Raw genomic sequence first — 18,314 nt, 5'->3', positions numbered from 1 at the left:
AACACAAGGATACTTAAAAATATTTTTCTTCATTAGCAACACTGTATTTAAAACAATCAACACATTAGAACAAGAATTTTCCATTTTCTTTCACTTCTGACTCTCTGTACGAAACAACTACGTCCTTTCTTTGTGTTCAAATCACCTAGCACAACCAGCCATTCTTTTTTAAAACCCGTCAAGCACAAAGTCAACCTCATAGAATCTATTTCAATAACATTGACTATTTTCCAACCCAGGGTTTTACATACTTTGAGCAACAGCTTTTCTTCGAGTACCCTCAATTTCACTGACGCGATCCTTGGACAAACCCACTACTATTCTTCTACATTTATCCAGAATATTCTCAACCAAAGTCACCACTTGCCATAGTTTGCATCTCCTCGCCTCTGCCAGAAAAACCATCCCTTTTTTTAAGTAATTCAATTTAAATCCAATTTTCTCTTAAATATATCAACAATTATATACTTCTCTGTAGCGCATCCAAGAGCCCTCAAAAACCCATGAACACTTTCACAAAAAAATTATTTAAAGACTAGAGACCCACTACTTTTGGCATCTTTAACAGAGGTAACCGTTTTGTCACTAAACGATGCGGTTATCTTCATTCCAAGCCCAGAAACAACTCTGCTTTTTATCAGTCTGAGTGAGTGAACGAAATTCATTTTTCATCTCTTTATTACTGACTTGTGCTTTATCAAACAATTTTACAATTTCATAAGCACGTGATACCACATGCGCGCACACACACACACACATACACAGAAATTCTTGAATATTTTCTTAACCTAAGTCAAGTCATAACCACATATATGAGAGAGAGAGAGAGAGAGAGAGAGAGAGAGAGAGAGAGAGAGAGAGAGAGAGAGAGAGAGAGAGAGAGAATCATATGTCCTGATCGGAAAAACAGATTCACGACAATACAATAAGTTGACGAATTTCGTTTTCCCTCAGAAAGCTATTGCATTCACAAGCCTCAAAACAAAATAAGATATATGCGATATTTTCTTTGTTAGAAAACGTTAAAAACTTTGAAAATTAAGATAAAATTATAAAAAAATACTCATATATCAATGATTGTGCAATACCATATGCGGCAGTACCCACATACGCCATAGAAAACAACCGACTTCCCAGAGTAAGAAAGAAAAATCCACGAGTCCTATGATCCTTCCGACTTGAATAGGATGAAGGACTGTCATCACCATAAAGGATAAAAATCCACCGACATCTCTCATCCCTGGTGGAACAACGCCAGATCTTTATTGCCCTTTTTTCCTTCATATTCTCTCTCTCTCTCTCTCTCTCTCTCTCTCTCTCTCTCTCTCTCTCTCTCTCTCTCTCTCATGCCATTCTTACATTTTATCTATTTGGACTCAAAGACCCTACTGAATACTTGCTCGTAATGGATCAATTATATTGATCCATTGATATATAATAAAATTTACACGACGTTTTTCTTATCGATTCAAGTCATTATTTTACATTGTCACTCGTGTCTCATTTATGCATTATATGTATAATTATGTGTATATATATCTATCTATCTATATATATATATATATATATATATATATACATATATAAACATATTATATATATATAAATATATATATATATATATATATATATATATGTCTCATTTATATATTATATGTATATGTATGTATATGTCACATATATACAGATATATATATATATGTATGTATATATACACATATATACATATATATATATATATGTATGTATATATATATATATATATATATATATATATATAATATATATATATATATATATATATATGTGTGTGTGTGTGTGTGTGTCTTTGTTTAACTCTGAGAGTGTGAAGGAGCGCATATCTCACCAAGACAGTTCACATCCACTCCTTGATGAATTAGAAACGCCAGCATACAACTGCGTCTAATCCTCTCAAAGTTGCAAGTAAACTCTCCCTGACTTGATGATCATTGAGGAGAAATTAAGTGCAACTTTCTCTTTCCTACTTTCTCTCTCTCTCTCTCTCTCTCTCTCTCTCTCTCTCTCTCTCTCTCTCTCTCTCTCTCTCTCTCTCTTCCTCATAAGTGTTAAGATCTTTTATATTATTATCCCATCAAAGAATATTACTCCTTGATATTTTTTGCAATTTTCTTTTTCTTGAATGGTATCTTGTTATCCATATACATTATATTTGTACATGGATTTCATACAGAAGTAAAACCCTAATGCTTAGGGATATTGTCTACTTATAAATTTCATATCACGTTTTTTATCCACAAATACTATCCACATGATAATTTCTCCCAAAGGAATTCTTCCCATGCAATGACAGAACCTCAGAAGTTATGTCTTTTGTCACTGATGTAGACCATATGAGTTGGACCTTTAATAACGGAAGATTTTAATCTACAGCTACAAGGAATAAGAGAGAGGTTTCCAAGCAGCTACAGAACCCCAAAGCGTCAACTTCTCATCTAACAACAGATTCCTTGACATCAGACTTTTCACGTTGCATGGGAACATCCAAATTTTGGACCATAGAAGGTTTGTTCACTGCCGATGCAATCCAGAAGGAAAATGTTTCTGCCTTGGAACCTCGGAATGAAAACTTTCTATCCACTGGAACTTCAGAATGTAGGCTTTCTATCAACTGTAGAATTGCCACTGAAACCTCAGAGTGTAGGCTTCACATCCACTGGAACCTCAGAATTTAGGCTTTCCATTCACTGTAACCTCAGAATATAGGCTTTCCATTCACTGGAACTTCGGAATGTAGGTTTTCCATCCACTTGAACCTCAGAATGTAGGCTTTCTCCCACTGGAACTTTAGGCTTCCCATCAACTGGAACCTCAAAATGTCTTTCCACCCACTGGAACCTCAGAATGTAGGCTTTCTGTCTACTGGAACCTCAGAATGTGGGCTTCCCATCCACTGGAACCTCAGGATGTAGGCTTTCCATCCAATGGAACCACAAAATGTAGGCTTTCCATCCACTGGAATCTCAGAATGTAGGCTTTCCATCCACTGGAACCTCAGAATGTAGGCTTTCCATCCACTGGAACCTCAGAATGTAAGCTTTCTATCCACTGGAACCTCAGAATTTAGGTTTTCCATCCACTGGAACCTCGGAATGTAGGCTTTCCATCCACTGGAGCCTCAGAATGTAGGCTTTCCATCCACTGGAGCCTCAGAATGTGGCTTTCCATCATGGAACCTAGAATGTATTTGTACACTGGAACCTCAGAATTTAGGCTTTCCATCCACTGGAACCTCAAAATGTAGGCTTCCCATCCACTGAAACCTCAGAATGTAGTCTATCCATCCACTGGAACTTCAAAATGTAGGCTTTCCATCCACTGGAACCTCAGATTGTAGGCTATCCATCCACTGAAACCTCAGAATGTAGGCTTTCCATCCACTAGAACCCAAGAATGCAGGCTTTTCATCCACTGGAACCTCAGAATAATCCACTGGAACCTTCTCCACTGACAAATCCTTACAAGAAAAGCTTTCCGTAAAACAAGGTTACATTCAAACAGGCTTTTAGTTGGCCAATGCAATCAACTGACATTTCAGTGGGTGGCACTAAAACTCTGGTTCTTTGGCCACTGATAACATCCACAACATAAAGGCTTTCCATGAAATTACAAATATTCAAAATTCAGTCTTTTCGTCCTCCGGTAAAGGCTTGAAATTGAACGGCTTTTCACGCAAAGATTTTAGCATGAAAACCTAACGTTTCTGTCTAACGATAAAACCCTCAAGGGGAAGTTTTCAGAAACCGGAAAACTTCTTTAGCTACAATGACCTCAAACGAAGGTGAAGGCCTTCTCCAAGCGTATATTAAAGTTACTAAACATAAGACATCAAAGAGTTGTGGATAAACATAAGACATCAAAGAGTTATGGACAAATAAACATAAGACATCAAAGAGTTACGGAAAAATATATATAGGCCATTAAAGAATTATGAAAAATAAGCATAAGACGTCAAAGAGTTATGGAAAAACATAAGATATCAAAGAGTTATGGAAAAATACATAATAGGATGTTAATGAGTTATGGAAAAATAAAGATAAGACATCAAAGAATCATGAAAATTAAACATATGACATCAAAGAGTTATGGAAATATAAACATAAAACATCAAAGAATTATCAAAATATAAACTTATAAGGAATTGATAATTGCACTAATCTGATAATTTTCCTTTCTGATCGTGGATTCACATATTCAAGACACCTCACATACAAGCATTACACTCTGAATAATAATTCCTATATCACACAGAGCTATTTCGCATAATGGCCTGCCCTTAAAAAGGGCCTAGAATAAATTAACAACGAATAATTCAAACACTTGAACAAAGTACGGTTCTCAATGAAAAGTCCCTCTCCAACCCACACAGGACTTTGAGATCCAAAGTGGATGTAACTATTCAATCCATTCTCTCATCTAAAAACCTAATGTGAATCCAGAAGCTTCAAAGCTAAATTTTAAATTTGCATCTCCATTTCATGATACACCATGGCTTCATTGAGCGACTTTTTAGCTTTAAAAATAAAACAGGTATGATTAAAATTATACAAAACCATTCCTAGTTTACATTTTAACGCTGGTATAATGGTTCAGTCATTTCAGTTAGATTAACTTTTAAGCGTCTGCCTTGAATTAACTATGATATTTTAAGAAGGCCTTTCATTCACGTACGTCAGCGTTTAAAGCGAATTTTCCACTCCATTTGTCTAGCTCTGTAATGGAGGAGAGAGAGAGAGAGAGAGAGAGAGAGAGAGAGAGAGAGAGAGAGAGAGAGAGAGAGAGAGAGAGTAGTGCTGCAGTGTGAACTAGCCATCCGATGGTTAATCTTTCACGCTAATATCAAGTCGCATACGCGTACATAACCACAATTCTCTTACACACGCCCCCTCCCCACCAATGTTTAAAGATGAGTTTTCACTGGGTATTCCTGCAAAGCTAATGGCGATGTATGAAAGGAAAGGAACAAAAATAAATAGGGAGGGGATTGGAAAATGTTACCGTATCTCTTTAAAGAGAGAGAGAGGAGAGATTATAGAGTAAAATGTTGAAGGGTTACCTGAACCTAAGAGGCACCACTACGCCCATTTCCTCCGTCACCCCAAAATCTCAACCACCTTTCCCCCCGCCTCCCATCTCCTTCCGAGGAGACCTCCCCCCCCCGCCTTAAAGAGCACTTAACAAGCACCACATGGCTCGCCTGGGGGAATGTAGTGTCTCGTGGTAATAAAGGTTAATTGATTAATGAGGTGTGGAGTGCGTGCCTCGGTGGACAGGCTCCTTTTAGCGGTAAAATTCCCTTGATAACGTCAGGGTCAGAGAGAAGATTTCTTGGGTGTGCGTTATGTGCATGTGGCGGTGTTCTGGTCGAACGCTGCCGCTAATAACAATGATTTGTACGTATGCGCACACATGCAGTCAAATATAAATGTATATGTGTTGTAAATACTGTTATGCACAAGTTAGAATGATAAATAACTGCGGAACCCACTGTCTACAAAGTACTAATGTCGACTGCAAACATATAATTGTTGTTTTGGCTAATTGCTACAAGGAAATTGTAAGTATGTATGCATGCATGCATAATAAATGTATTATAAATATTATATATCGAAATGAGAATTAAATGATATGGAAAACACAATCAACAGGATGTTCTTGTAAAATTTCATTCATTCTAGTCCATTGTGCTTGTATAATATATTTTCCTAAGGTCGCCACCAACATCCATTCTTATTTCTTCGTCTTGTTATTATTTAGGTGAAGCTAATATTGACACCTACTATGGATTTGTTCATTAAGTAAATATTACTTAGCTTTCAGAAATTAGAGAATGGTAAGCAACCCGTCACATCATTTCCCGGAAGCTGATAAAATATCTTGCAGAGAACTAAATGGCTATAGAAAACTCTTTGAACTTTCCAAGTTCGATTTCACAGGCATTTATTTCTCTGTCCCGGAAGATTTTAAAAATACCTAAAAATGACTTGCACATCATTTAACTTGTCTAACATTTCTTAAATGAATATTGAAAAAATACAGATTTTCTGTCAAAATCTCGTATATGTTGTGCAAAACTAGTCAATAATTCACAGAGAAAACGGCAGCGAAATTTTCCTTTGGCAAAAACTGACGTTCTAAGTTCAAGCTCTGGCATTTAATTTTTTGAGAAATTAAAATTAAAAAACCATCACTATGAGATGCCTCGAGACTAATTGTGAATCACACTCTTATTCTGCACAGATATTCCCGGGGCGTTTCCAAATTCAACATCGGTGATATTTCTACTTCCATTTCCGCAGAAATCAAAGATATTTCAAATCTTTTGGTAACAGCTTTCTATACTCGTATAGATGGAATGCTTAAAATTTGAAAATATAAAATAATCAGTATGCTATCAGGCACATACAATTCATAAGTCCCATACAAACTTTAAATAACACTACCTATAAAAAATTAAGGGAAACCTATAAAAAATTAAGGGAAACTATCGGATAAAATAAGGGCAGAAACTGTCAAAAAGTGGGTGAGGGCAACTGGTATAATTTACTCATCAAGAAGCTATTCAGCAAAACACATCATCTTTTGCAACAGCATATTCATTCCTCACTAAGCATTTTCCGTAACAAATGGCAAGAACTGTTGTCTTAAAAAAATATAAAAATGCATGAATGGAGAATTAAATTCTCTTTCAAATCTTTAAAAAATGAGTTGACAAAAGTTTATTCAATGTGACACATTTATTCACTTCTTGAAATATTGGTGTTTTACAGAATACAAAAATGCATGAATGGAGAGTTAAATTTTCTTTCAAATCTTTAAAAGTCACTCACTTCCTGATAGGCTGATTAAATTCCGAAGCCAGGGAGGGCGCGCGCGCACACACACACACACAAACACACAAACACACAATTCTTGACACTGGTATATTACCAGGGGTTGAACAAAACTCCATCATACAAGGAACTCAAGGCCACGAAGTTATAAACAGCGAAAACGAAACAAAGCCAGCCAAGACGAGGGAGAAGATTTAGGGAATCCACGGAACCTAAATCTAACAAATGTCCAAATGTCCTGCACAGCACAGAACTAAAATCAAATAGCATAACGAAGACATTCACAAAAGCACACTCGGATATTCCCCAAATATTTCCTCCTTCCCTCTCTGCATATATACAGAATGTATCACTCAAGGAAAAGGAAGGGTTTGAGGACGGAGGAGGATGGGGTGAGAGGGGGAGGAGTGAGAAGGGGGGGGGGGAGTTGGATACGTAAGACATGAAAGAGGTCCTTGCAGGCATCATTTTTCCCATGACGTGTTGATCTGATCGCCTCCGCCTGATATATATAAAAAATATATATAAAACCGCGCTTGAATCTTCCGCTATTCGTGACGCTCTTGTCAAAATACCGTCGATTCAAGATGGAAAAAGATTTCTTTATCGGGCGTTTTGGGAAATTCTGTTGCACATATTTCTTTCGTTTTTTTTCATGGCAAGGAAAGTGGGACTTGGAGGCGAGTTTCAATGTATTGGAAAGAAGGGGAGAGACACGGAGAGGAAGCAACAGCGAAAACTGTATTGATATTCCGTTAGATTTAAGAAAACACAGAAGAGAAAACGTACAGCCAGTGTTCATATGTCCTAACTATCACTGTCATGTATTTCATGACACAACGTTAGGAAATCACCTCAATTATCTGACCACTCCAGGAACAATATTCTTTCTCTATTCAAAATCATCCTTGGGATGACATTTATAGAACATGTCTGTCGATACGCTAACAAGCAGCTTTCGTGGTCGACGGTTAGTGCAGTACACTTGGAAAACTTGGTTTAGTTTGTCTGTTCCACAGTTTCAAGGACAACAAGAAACTGTAATTTTACGAATGTTAAATTTCAAGAGATGGGCTGATGCCTCACACGCTTTAAATAAAGTACATTTACAGAGTTTCTAATATTCGACTGAAATGAGACATTTTTGTACTCTCAAATATTAAGTCACAAAATTCCCTTTAATATCAAATTCACTTCACCTTGGGAAAAAAAATTAACGGAAAGGTGATTCGAAACTAAGCCTTTCTGGGTTCGATAAAGAATGCCAATGATTTATCTATTCAGCCATCAAATATAAATATAAATGGGAATCACTTAAACTCAATGGGATAGATATGTGGTAAGTGCATCTAACCTAGCCAGAATTCGAACATAACACCTGAACCCCTTATAAGAAATAATTCCCGTATGTTAACTCCTCGTTGCCAACAAGTCCTTTTGGGATACATTTCTTAACACCATACCCCTTCTCGACCTTGGCTGCAAACTACCATAGGCAACTAACCACCATGTACACAATTCACAGCTTAGGTCAACAAGGCCACAAAGGATTTTTCGGGACAGAACTTGAGTTAATTGCTTGTGAGGAGAGGTCGCTAACTACCGTGTTACTAGAATCATAATACATATATATTTTTTTATCAAAAGACTCTTTCCACTACAAGGTTGGAAACCAAAGAAGTTACCACTACACTTCGGATTTTAGTAAGTATTCATGTGCCAATGGAATCTAGCATTCTGTGACTGTTACTTACTCAGCCATTGATCTGACCTAGTCTTGCTTAACTACACTGATCAAAATACAGGCTGAAGGAGTGTGTTACATACAGGCACACACACACACACACACATTATACACACACACACACACACACACACACACACACACATATATATATATATATATATATATATATATATATATATATATATATATATATATATATATATATATATATATATATATATATATATATATATATATATATCTTTATTACCGCAGGTGAAAAATAAGAGATTGTCAATGGCTGGAAAATAAAGTCGAAACCGAGCAGGCCCTACACCCCGTCTCTTATTTTTCACCTGTAGTAATGTGTCATTAATGAATCACGTAGAAAAGTGATTATAATCACACACACACACACACATATATAAATATATATATATATATATATATATATATATATATATATATATATATATATATATATGTGTGTGTGTTCATGTGAAGCCACGTTCAAATGAGACGACAGAGCGCCAGTATGTAAAAATTTTCGAGTACAAAGATACACACGAAAGTACTTGGCACTCTGCCGTTTCATTTTGAACTTTCCCAGTGGCTTCAGCTAATATACATATATATATACATATATATATATATATATATATATATATATATATATATATATATATATATATATATATATATATATATATATATATAGGCGTGTCTGTGTATGTATGTATGTATGTATGTATGTGTGTATAAGAGAAAATATTTATTCCTTCCCTCGCGTCACAAAGTAATAGAAGCAGACTTTATCCCTAGCCGAGGTAATATTACAAAATTAAAAAGCCCTGTAGAAGATATTCCTTAAGCTATAGTAAAAGTCATATGCATAAAATGGCGTTTACTTGCACCTGGACGGAAAACCTGGTCCCTGAGAGAGAGAGAGAGAGAGAGAGAGAGAGAGAGAGAGAGAGAGAGAGAGAGAGAGAGAGAGAGAAAGTTCGTGCACGTACTGTATAGAATGAAAGGCATTTATAACAATGCTTGTTTCAAAACCTGAATTCACTCATTTGTCATCGTTATCATAAAAATTCCTTGATAAAAACATATCTGCTATTCTGGTGCCTGATGACAAAAAAAATACTTTTATAACTGACAAAGAACAATGTCTCTCGTTTGGGTAACTAATTAACCACTTTCTCTCTCTCTCTCTCTCTCTCTCTCTCTCTCTCTCTCTCTCTCTCTCTCTCTCTCTCTCTCTCTCTCTCCTTTTCCTCTTGTGTTGTGAGCAATCTCAAATTGCGACAGTCTTTGTCGAAGCTCGACAATTTTTATTAATTTTTCTCGGACGAGGATAAACAAAGAGATGTTTAAATAACGACACAAAATGAAGCCGCTAATTACAAGAGGGATAAAAGTCTCAAATCTCGTAGGAGCATTCCATAAAAATAATTAGTCTTTTTTCCGCTCCATGTGTCCATTTTTCTGTTTACCTAATTGTTTCTTCCCTTTTCTCCCCTCATTACGTTTCTGAATGTTCATCTCTTTTTCACTGGGGGAGGAAAAACCTCCTTCTATTGAGTTGAATAAAACCAGGTTTCTGAAAAGCTGGAACTATTATTGTTATTTTTATAAAGTACATACTATTTCGGAAATACTGTTGAACATGTCACACTAGCATCATAATAAATAGTGTCTAAATGTGAAAAATAAATTGCATAGAAAAAAAATAAGATTACTGTTAAATGAGTCTGAAAATTTTCTTATCGTGCACGGGGAACCTAACGTCGAAAAGTGTGTCCGATTTCTTAACAACCAGTCACCAGAGCAAAATAACGAAACCTTCAGATTCGTTGACCTTGGCTGTAAAATAAAATACAAAAAAATACTATTTTTGTCTGAATAACAGAATAACTTGACTGATGGGCACAAAGGAAAGGCAAGTTTGTAAACAGAAATGGCATTGTAAGAACACAAACCAAAATTAATGTTCATATTACAACAAAGACTTATATGGCTGCTTCAATGGTAGCTTAGCTTAATATAACTGGGGCTACAAAAATGTTTAACGATGTCAGATTTGTATCTAGGACATAAAAGCCTGCAGATTTGACGCATAGGAGGTAATGACTATATATGCGTGTTAAGCCACGACTGTGACAAAAGAATGAGAGAGAGAGAGAGAGAGAGAGAGAGAGAGAGAGAGAGAGAGAGAGAGAGAGAGAGAGAGAGAGAGAAGTGAAGATAACAAGAATCAATGAAACAGTAGTATGAGAATTATTCAGTATAGACAGGAAATTCCCAAATTACGTCTTTGAGAAATTAAATATGGACGGTAAAGGTTTGCTTAATCAACAACGCGAGCATCGTCAGAACACGAAGGCATGAGTTTCTACTAGGATTAAAATACATCGATTATATAAGGTTATTAAATGTGGCCATTATGAAATTTTTTAAAAACTGGTCATAATTCACCTTACCAACATGAAGGACAGCCCATTTCATAACAAAAAAAATATATATATAAAAACATGTGCTTTTACGGAAGGGGGAGGGTTTTTTTTTTTAAATATCTATTACATGAGCTCGCTAAAAGTCGCCTGAAAAAAAAAAATGGGGGAACACAAGCTTCCTGTAGGCTTACAGGTCATCAATCACTTCCCCGTTATAGGCACATGACAGAATCATTTTACCACCCATAGTGCCGAGATTTTGACCGGATGGGCCTGGAGGGGGTGGAGGGGGATGGGGTGTCACGCTGGCCCCGGGGGCCAGATGGGATTGGGTAGGAAAGAGTGGGCTTAGGACAACGATGATAAGTCGAAGGGAAGCGGAGCTGAAGGAAATGTGTATAATAAAGTATAAAAACGTGCGAATAAGCAGGAAATAAGATATCTGTGAAGATATGAAATGATATATCTGTATAAGATATATAATATATATATATATATATATATATATATATATATATATGTATATATATATATATATATATATATATATATATATATATATATATATATATATATATATATATATATATATATATATATATATATATATATATATATATATATATATATATATATATATATATATATATATATATATATATATGTGTGTGTGTGTGTGTGTGTGTATACAATGTACATAAATATATATATATATATATATATATATATATATATATATTTTCATATATATATATATATAAATTTTTCAACCAGAACATTAGCATTATTACCATTTAAATAAAATAACCCAGCGCTTGAAATGTGCTGACTTCAGCGTAAGCCGCTAACTGATAAATATCCCTTTACCGCTAACTATCCCCCACTACAGTACAGCTACAAAAGTTCTCATAATTCACTTAGAATGCCCCGTACCTCAAAGTCCCTCTCCCTCCTGCACCCCAGAAAACCCCATTTCTTTTTCCTTAACCCCAGCATTTTTCTCTCTCTGAAACCCCTTTCTTAAACTCGCCGAAATTCATAATTCCATAAAACCCGCAAATTCCAGGATACCGCCTTTGTTTCTCTTCTCAATATTCATGGATCCGTTATTCTCTCTTGATCATCGATTCGAATGGCCTTGGGGAGATGGAGGAGGAGGAGGAGTAGCGGAGGAGGAAGAGGAGGAAGATGAGGGGAGGAGGAGGAGAAGGAGGAGGAGGAAGAGGAGATGATGGGAGGAGGAGGAGGAGGAAGAGGAGGTGATGGGAGGAGGAGGAGGAGGAAGAGGAGGTGATGGGAGGAGGAGGAGAAGGAGGAGGGAGTGGGGATGGAGGAGGAAGAGGAGGAGGAGGAGGAGGAAGAAGAAGAGGAAGAAGAAGAGGAGGAGGAGGGAGGAGGGGAAGGAGGTGAGGGGAGGCGGAGGAGGAGGAGGAGGAGGAGTACGGGAGGAGGAGAATGGAGTGGGGAGGGATGAGGAGGAGGAGGTGAGGGGAGGTGAGGAGGCAGAGGAGAAGGAGGAGGAGGAGGGAGGGAGGAGGGGAGGGGGGAGAGGAGGGTAGGGGAGAAGGAGGAGTAAGAGGAGGAAGTGGGTGAGGAAGGAGTAAGAAGAGAGAAGGTTTGCAATGCAAGAGGAGACAGGGAGAAAGGGTCATTTCACATCTTCATAATCGGTCCGCTTGCATTTTTAATTTGCTTCCTTCACCACCACCAAAGGACACATCAGCGAATGCATGCGAGAACGGTACAGCCACGTTCCAACTCCATGTCCTAACTCACTCCTTGCAACTTCCTGTTGCAGAGCAAATGAGCCGCTTCTCGAGGCGAATTTGATGTGAGCCTGCGCTGAGAAGCTGGAATATAGCTCTCGACTATTTTCAAGGGTAACTTGCTGTGATTACAGACCAGCTTCTGTGGCGAGCAAGAGGGGCTCCAATTGCCTACCTATTTTGCATATGTCAATCATGCTTGTCATTATGTGTAATTAGCAGACATTGGACTTATTTCAAAATGGATATCATGTTATATCTTACTGATTTATTTAAAAATGGCTATCATTTTATAATTTACTGACTGGTGGTCTAGTTGAATGGCTAACAATTATGAGCCAGACTCAATAGCAAACAGTTCATCGTTGTGACTGGATGTGTTTGAATTAATTCGTATATTCTTTAAATAAGTTTCTTTAAAATGACGTCATTCTTAATCACTTAAAAAAACACTTGTCATGCCTTTCCATAGTAAGGACCTAATGCGGAAATGGTGCTATTGCTGTTGATGATTAAAATCAACTGCCGCAGAGGACAAATGTAAAACTGCAGAAGGAAACAGGATTTCATTATTTCTAGACGATTTTGCAATTTCTGATATATATATATATATATATATATATATATATATATATATATATATATATATATATATATATATAAAAATGTTACAGTATAGGCCTGCAATAGCTTGCCTTGAAAAAGGTTGCAGTATATAAAAGCCTCTTGAAAATGTTGCAGTACAGGCCTGCAACAGCTTACCTTGAAAAGGTTGCAGTACAGGCCTGCAATAGCTTCCCTTGAAAAGGTTGCAGTACAGGCAGGCCTGCAAAGCCTGCCTTCAAAGGTTGCAGTACAGGCCTGCAATAGCTTGCCTTGAAAAGGTTGCAGTACAGGCCTGCAATAGCTTGCCTTGAAAAGGTTGCAGTACAGGCCTGCAATAGCTTGCCTTGAAAAGGTTGCAGTACAGGCCTGCAATAGCTTCCCTTGAAAAGGTTGCAGTACAGGCGCATCTTCTTCTTCTTGCAATAGCTTCTTTTAACCTGCAATGCTTTTATTCCCTGCAATTTTGCAATAGCTAAAAGGTTGCAGTACAGGCCTGCAATAGCTTCCTTGAAAAGGTTGCGATTGCACAGGCCTGCAACAGCTTCCCTTGAAAAGGTTGCAGTACAGGCCTGCAATTTTGAAAAGGTTGCAGTACAGGCCTGCAATAGCTTCCTTGAAAAGGTTGCAGACCTGTGGTCTCCCTTGAAAGGTCAGTACAGGCCCTGCTTCCCTGAAAAGGTTGCAGTACAGGCCTGCAATACCCCTTGGGTTGCACGTATGTTTCATGCAAAAGCCTGTTGAAAAGGTTGCAGTACCCTGAAAGCCCCTTGAAAGGTTGCAGTACAGGCCTGCAAAGCCTTTCTTCCCTGCAATAGCGAAAAGGTTATTGCAATAGCTTGCCTTGGTATGGCCTGCAATAGTTCCTTGAAAGGTTGCAGTACAGGCCTGAATAGAAAAGGTTGCAGTGGCCTTAATGTTTTTTTGAAAGGTTGCAGTACAGGCCTGCAATAGTGTTGAAAAGGTTGCAGTACAGGCCTGCAATGTTTTGAAAGGTTGCAGTACAGGCCTGCAATATTTAGTCTGCAAACAGGCCTGCAATTTGCCTTTTGCAGTACAGGCCTGCAACCTGCATCCGAAAGATTGCAGTATATAATCCCTTGAAAGGATGTCAATACGGATACAGCAAAGTGTCTGCCTCTGCTGACCAGTCGGTTACTGCGGGTTTTATATAACCCGCGCCAGACCTATATATATATATATATCGATATATGCTGCTATATATATATATATATATATGACTATTTATCCATCACCGTGATTCTATACAATCACCAACCGTCCTTTAATATCAATTCATATATTTTCATATATGTTATATAATAAGTCAACCGTCCCGTGGGGTCGCTGGTACCCCATACATAACTAAATATATATAAACATATTACTAGGTAGAGTAATATTAAAGGACGTTTAGAAGTTTTCTTTATATATATATATATATATATATATATATATATATATATATATATATATATATATATGTGTGTGTGTGTGTGTGTGTGAGTGTATGTAAAGAAGAGAGAGGTGAGCGTGTGCACTAAAGCTGGCACCTGTATTTATATGATACATATTTCTTTATAGATGAGAACGACTTCGGTATAAACTGATGGGTGAGGCTAGCTCTCTCTCTCTCTCTCTCTCTCTCTCTCTCTCTCTCTCTCTCTCTCTCTCTCTCAACGACCCCAACACACGACCTTCTTCTCACCTGTCTGACGCTCCAAATTCGATAAACATCAAAATCCCTTTGGAGGGTAAATGTGGCATTATGAATTTTTTTCGAGCCTTTCAGAAAGTCGAATGGCCGAACCTTCTATATCGCCGGCACTAATTAACTCGTAATGAATCAAAGTCAACAAGTTCCCAGGAGCAGCAGCAGCAGCAGCAGCAGCAGCGGCGGCGGCGGCGGCGGAGGCGGAGGTGGTGGTGGTGGCTGTGGCAGCAGTCATCTCTCAGATACATAAGCGAATGAAATCATTCAATATGCGATTTTCCGTCTTACGTCACTCCTGCATATGCGATATTGATAAGGGACCTGACCTACACCAAGGAAGAAGAATAGAATAAGGGTTATAAACGAGGAGGAGGATGTTGGGGACAAAGAAGAGAACTGGGAGGAGAGAGAGAGAGAGAGAGAGAGAGAGAGAGAGAGAGAGAGAGAGAGAGAGAGAGAGAGGACTGGTAGGGGAAACGGACTGGAAGGGATGTGTGAAAGATGGAAAAGAATTGAGAGAGAGAGAGAGAGAGAGAGAGAGAGGAGAGAGATGAGAGAAAATGATGGATGGAAAAGAATTGAGAGAGAGAGAGAGAGAGAGAGAGAGAAGGAGGGAAAGGACTAGGAAAGGAATGGAAAGAGGCAGAGGACTGGTAAAGGAGAGAGGGTGAAAACGGACTAGGAAGGAAGGTTGAAAGATGATGATGATAGGAATATCGTGGCGGTGCGAAACTGTAATCTTTTTATAATGAAGACACCTAGACTGACATGGCTGCCATAATGAAACTAGGCATCATGTTGAAAGTGTTTGCATAAATAATTCTAAACCGATAAGAAGCCTTTCTTTTCAGGATGCTGGTGATATAAACCCCCCATTCTTTGGCAAACGGCAGATTTTGAGTTCTTAGACTCCCACACTGTGTCTGTGGGACTAAGAAGCCTGGTGTGTAGAGTAAAGCACAGCTTGCTTCAAGAACAAGCAGAAAGTAGCCACCTCAAGTAAAAAGTATGAACCAAGTCATTTATGAGACTGAGTGACTTTGATTCAACAATACTTCATAATATGATAGACAGGTTTCACGTTGATTTAAAGGTACTGCTGAGGGGAAAAGTTCATAAAGCATCTAACAATTCCATCGACAATACCAGAGTCAAACTTACGCAGGCCTGTACTGTAACCTCTTCATGGCAAGCTACTACTGCAGACCTATGAGGTTATTTGGTCTGACAGTCGATTATTATTATTATTATTATTATTATTATTATTATTAAAATAAAATTTATCCAGACCACTGAGCTGATTAACAGCTCTCATAGGGCTGGCCCGAAGGATTAAAACGAAATGGAGTACCAAGTCCAAGCCATAGGCTAAGCACTGGGACTAAATGATGAATGAATAATGAAACTTTAAAAATATTCAAAAAGACATATGCTTCCACACTAAAACACATGGACACATTAAATACATTTACTCAAGTTTCCATCTGCACAATAAAAAAAAATAAATAAAACTGAGTAATGATAACAATCCAAATAACTTATGATTTTTTTTAAATTCAGAATATTTTTTTTATTAGTTGCCCCGTGGGCTTTGTATTTTCTTAAATTACTTTTTATACTTTATCAATTAATTTGCATTCCCTCATGAATATTAGTCAGACAGTGGAGCACTACAGTTCTGGCGTATTGAAACACACTGATAGTGGGCAGTGGATGGGTACGAGGCTGAGTGACAGGTCAGCTGCAATAGAATTTCGCATGGATTAGTTACAAAAAAAGAAAAAGACAATTTTTTTAGTTACAGAAAAAGAAAAAGACCATTATTTTAGTTATAGAAAAGAAAAAGACCATTTTTTTAGTTACAGAAAAAGAAAAAGACAAAAAGAAAAAAAAAGACCATTTTTTAGTTAAGAAAAAAAAAAGACAATGTTTTTAGTTTTTTTACAAAAAAGGAAAAAGACCATTTTTTTAGTTACAGAAAAAGAAAGACAATTTCTTTTAGTTACAGAAAAGAAAAAGAATTTTTTTCAAGAAACAATTACAGTACTGTTACTCTGAAAGCCGTGGGAACAGCACATTTGCATAAAATTGTTTATTTGGTTTTAGCTCCATGCAAAAGAGAATTATTTTGGCTGCCTAGATCAAACTGTCAAGACAAAATATTCTAATAAATCCAGAGAGCCAAATATTGCAACGCCAAGCTATCTGGCTTCTAAACGGTTGAAAACAATGTGATCAAATACGCAGCCAGCATCGCACCAATTCAAATACAACTTACAAGATGAATATGATTTAACTGATCTAGAACCCTTTCCTTTACAACTTTACACGCAAGGCAATTCGAATTATCGGAAATACACATTCGAGATTAAATAACAAATTTCCCTTTAATGATAAACAAAACAACCCTTTCGAAAAAAAATAACCTAATATTACACTCCTTGTTAAACATACCCACAGGGTAAGGATACCCTTGATGCTCGGAAACAAAAACACAAGGGTAAAAAATAAACCGCTTCAGAACAGTTTAGGTAAAGGCAATGCATAAAAAGTGCATTTCGTCCTGGGCCTTTTTGGATGATGACAAACATCAAAAAACAACTAAGGGAAATACCTCATGCATATCTCATACCCCAGAAGGATTTCAGCAGAAAGGGAGGAAACATAACATATATTATGGCGAAGATATATGACGATATATATATATATATATATATATATATATATATATATATATATATATATATATATATATATATATTATATATTTATATATATATATATAAATATATATATATATACATATATAAATATATAAATATATATATATATATATATATATATATATATATATATATATATATATATACATATATAAATATATATATATATATACATATATAAATATATAAATATATATATATATATATATATATATATATATATATATATATATATATATATATATATATATATATATTTATAAATTTATATATGATGTATATATACATATATATATATATATAATATATATATATATATGTGTGTGTGTGTGTGTATACATACATATATGTCTTTGTGTGTATGTATGCATGTATGTGTATAAAATCAAAACAGATTACGCACACAGGGACGCAGTAACACTAGGCACAAAAGGATTAATGAGGCAGTCTCTCA

The sequence above is a fragment of the Macrobrachium rosenbergii genome, chromosome 48 (genome assembly GCF_040412425.1).
Source record: "Macrobrachium rosenbergii isolate ZJJX-2024 chromosome 48, ASM4041242v1, whole genome shotgun sequence".
Taxonomy (NCBI): domain Eukaryota; kingdom Metazoa; phylum Arthropoda; class Malacostraca; order Decapoda; family Palaemonidae; genus Macrobrachium; species Macrobrachium rosenbergii.
This window is presented reverse-complemented; position numbering follows the sequence as displayed.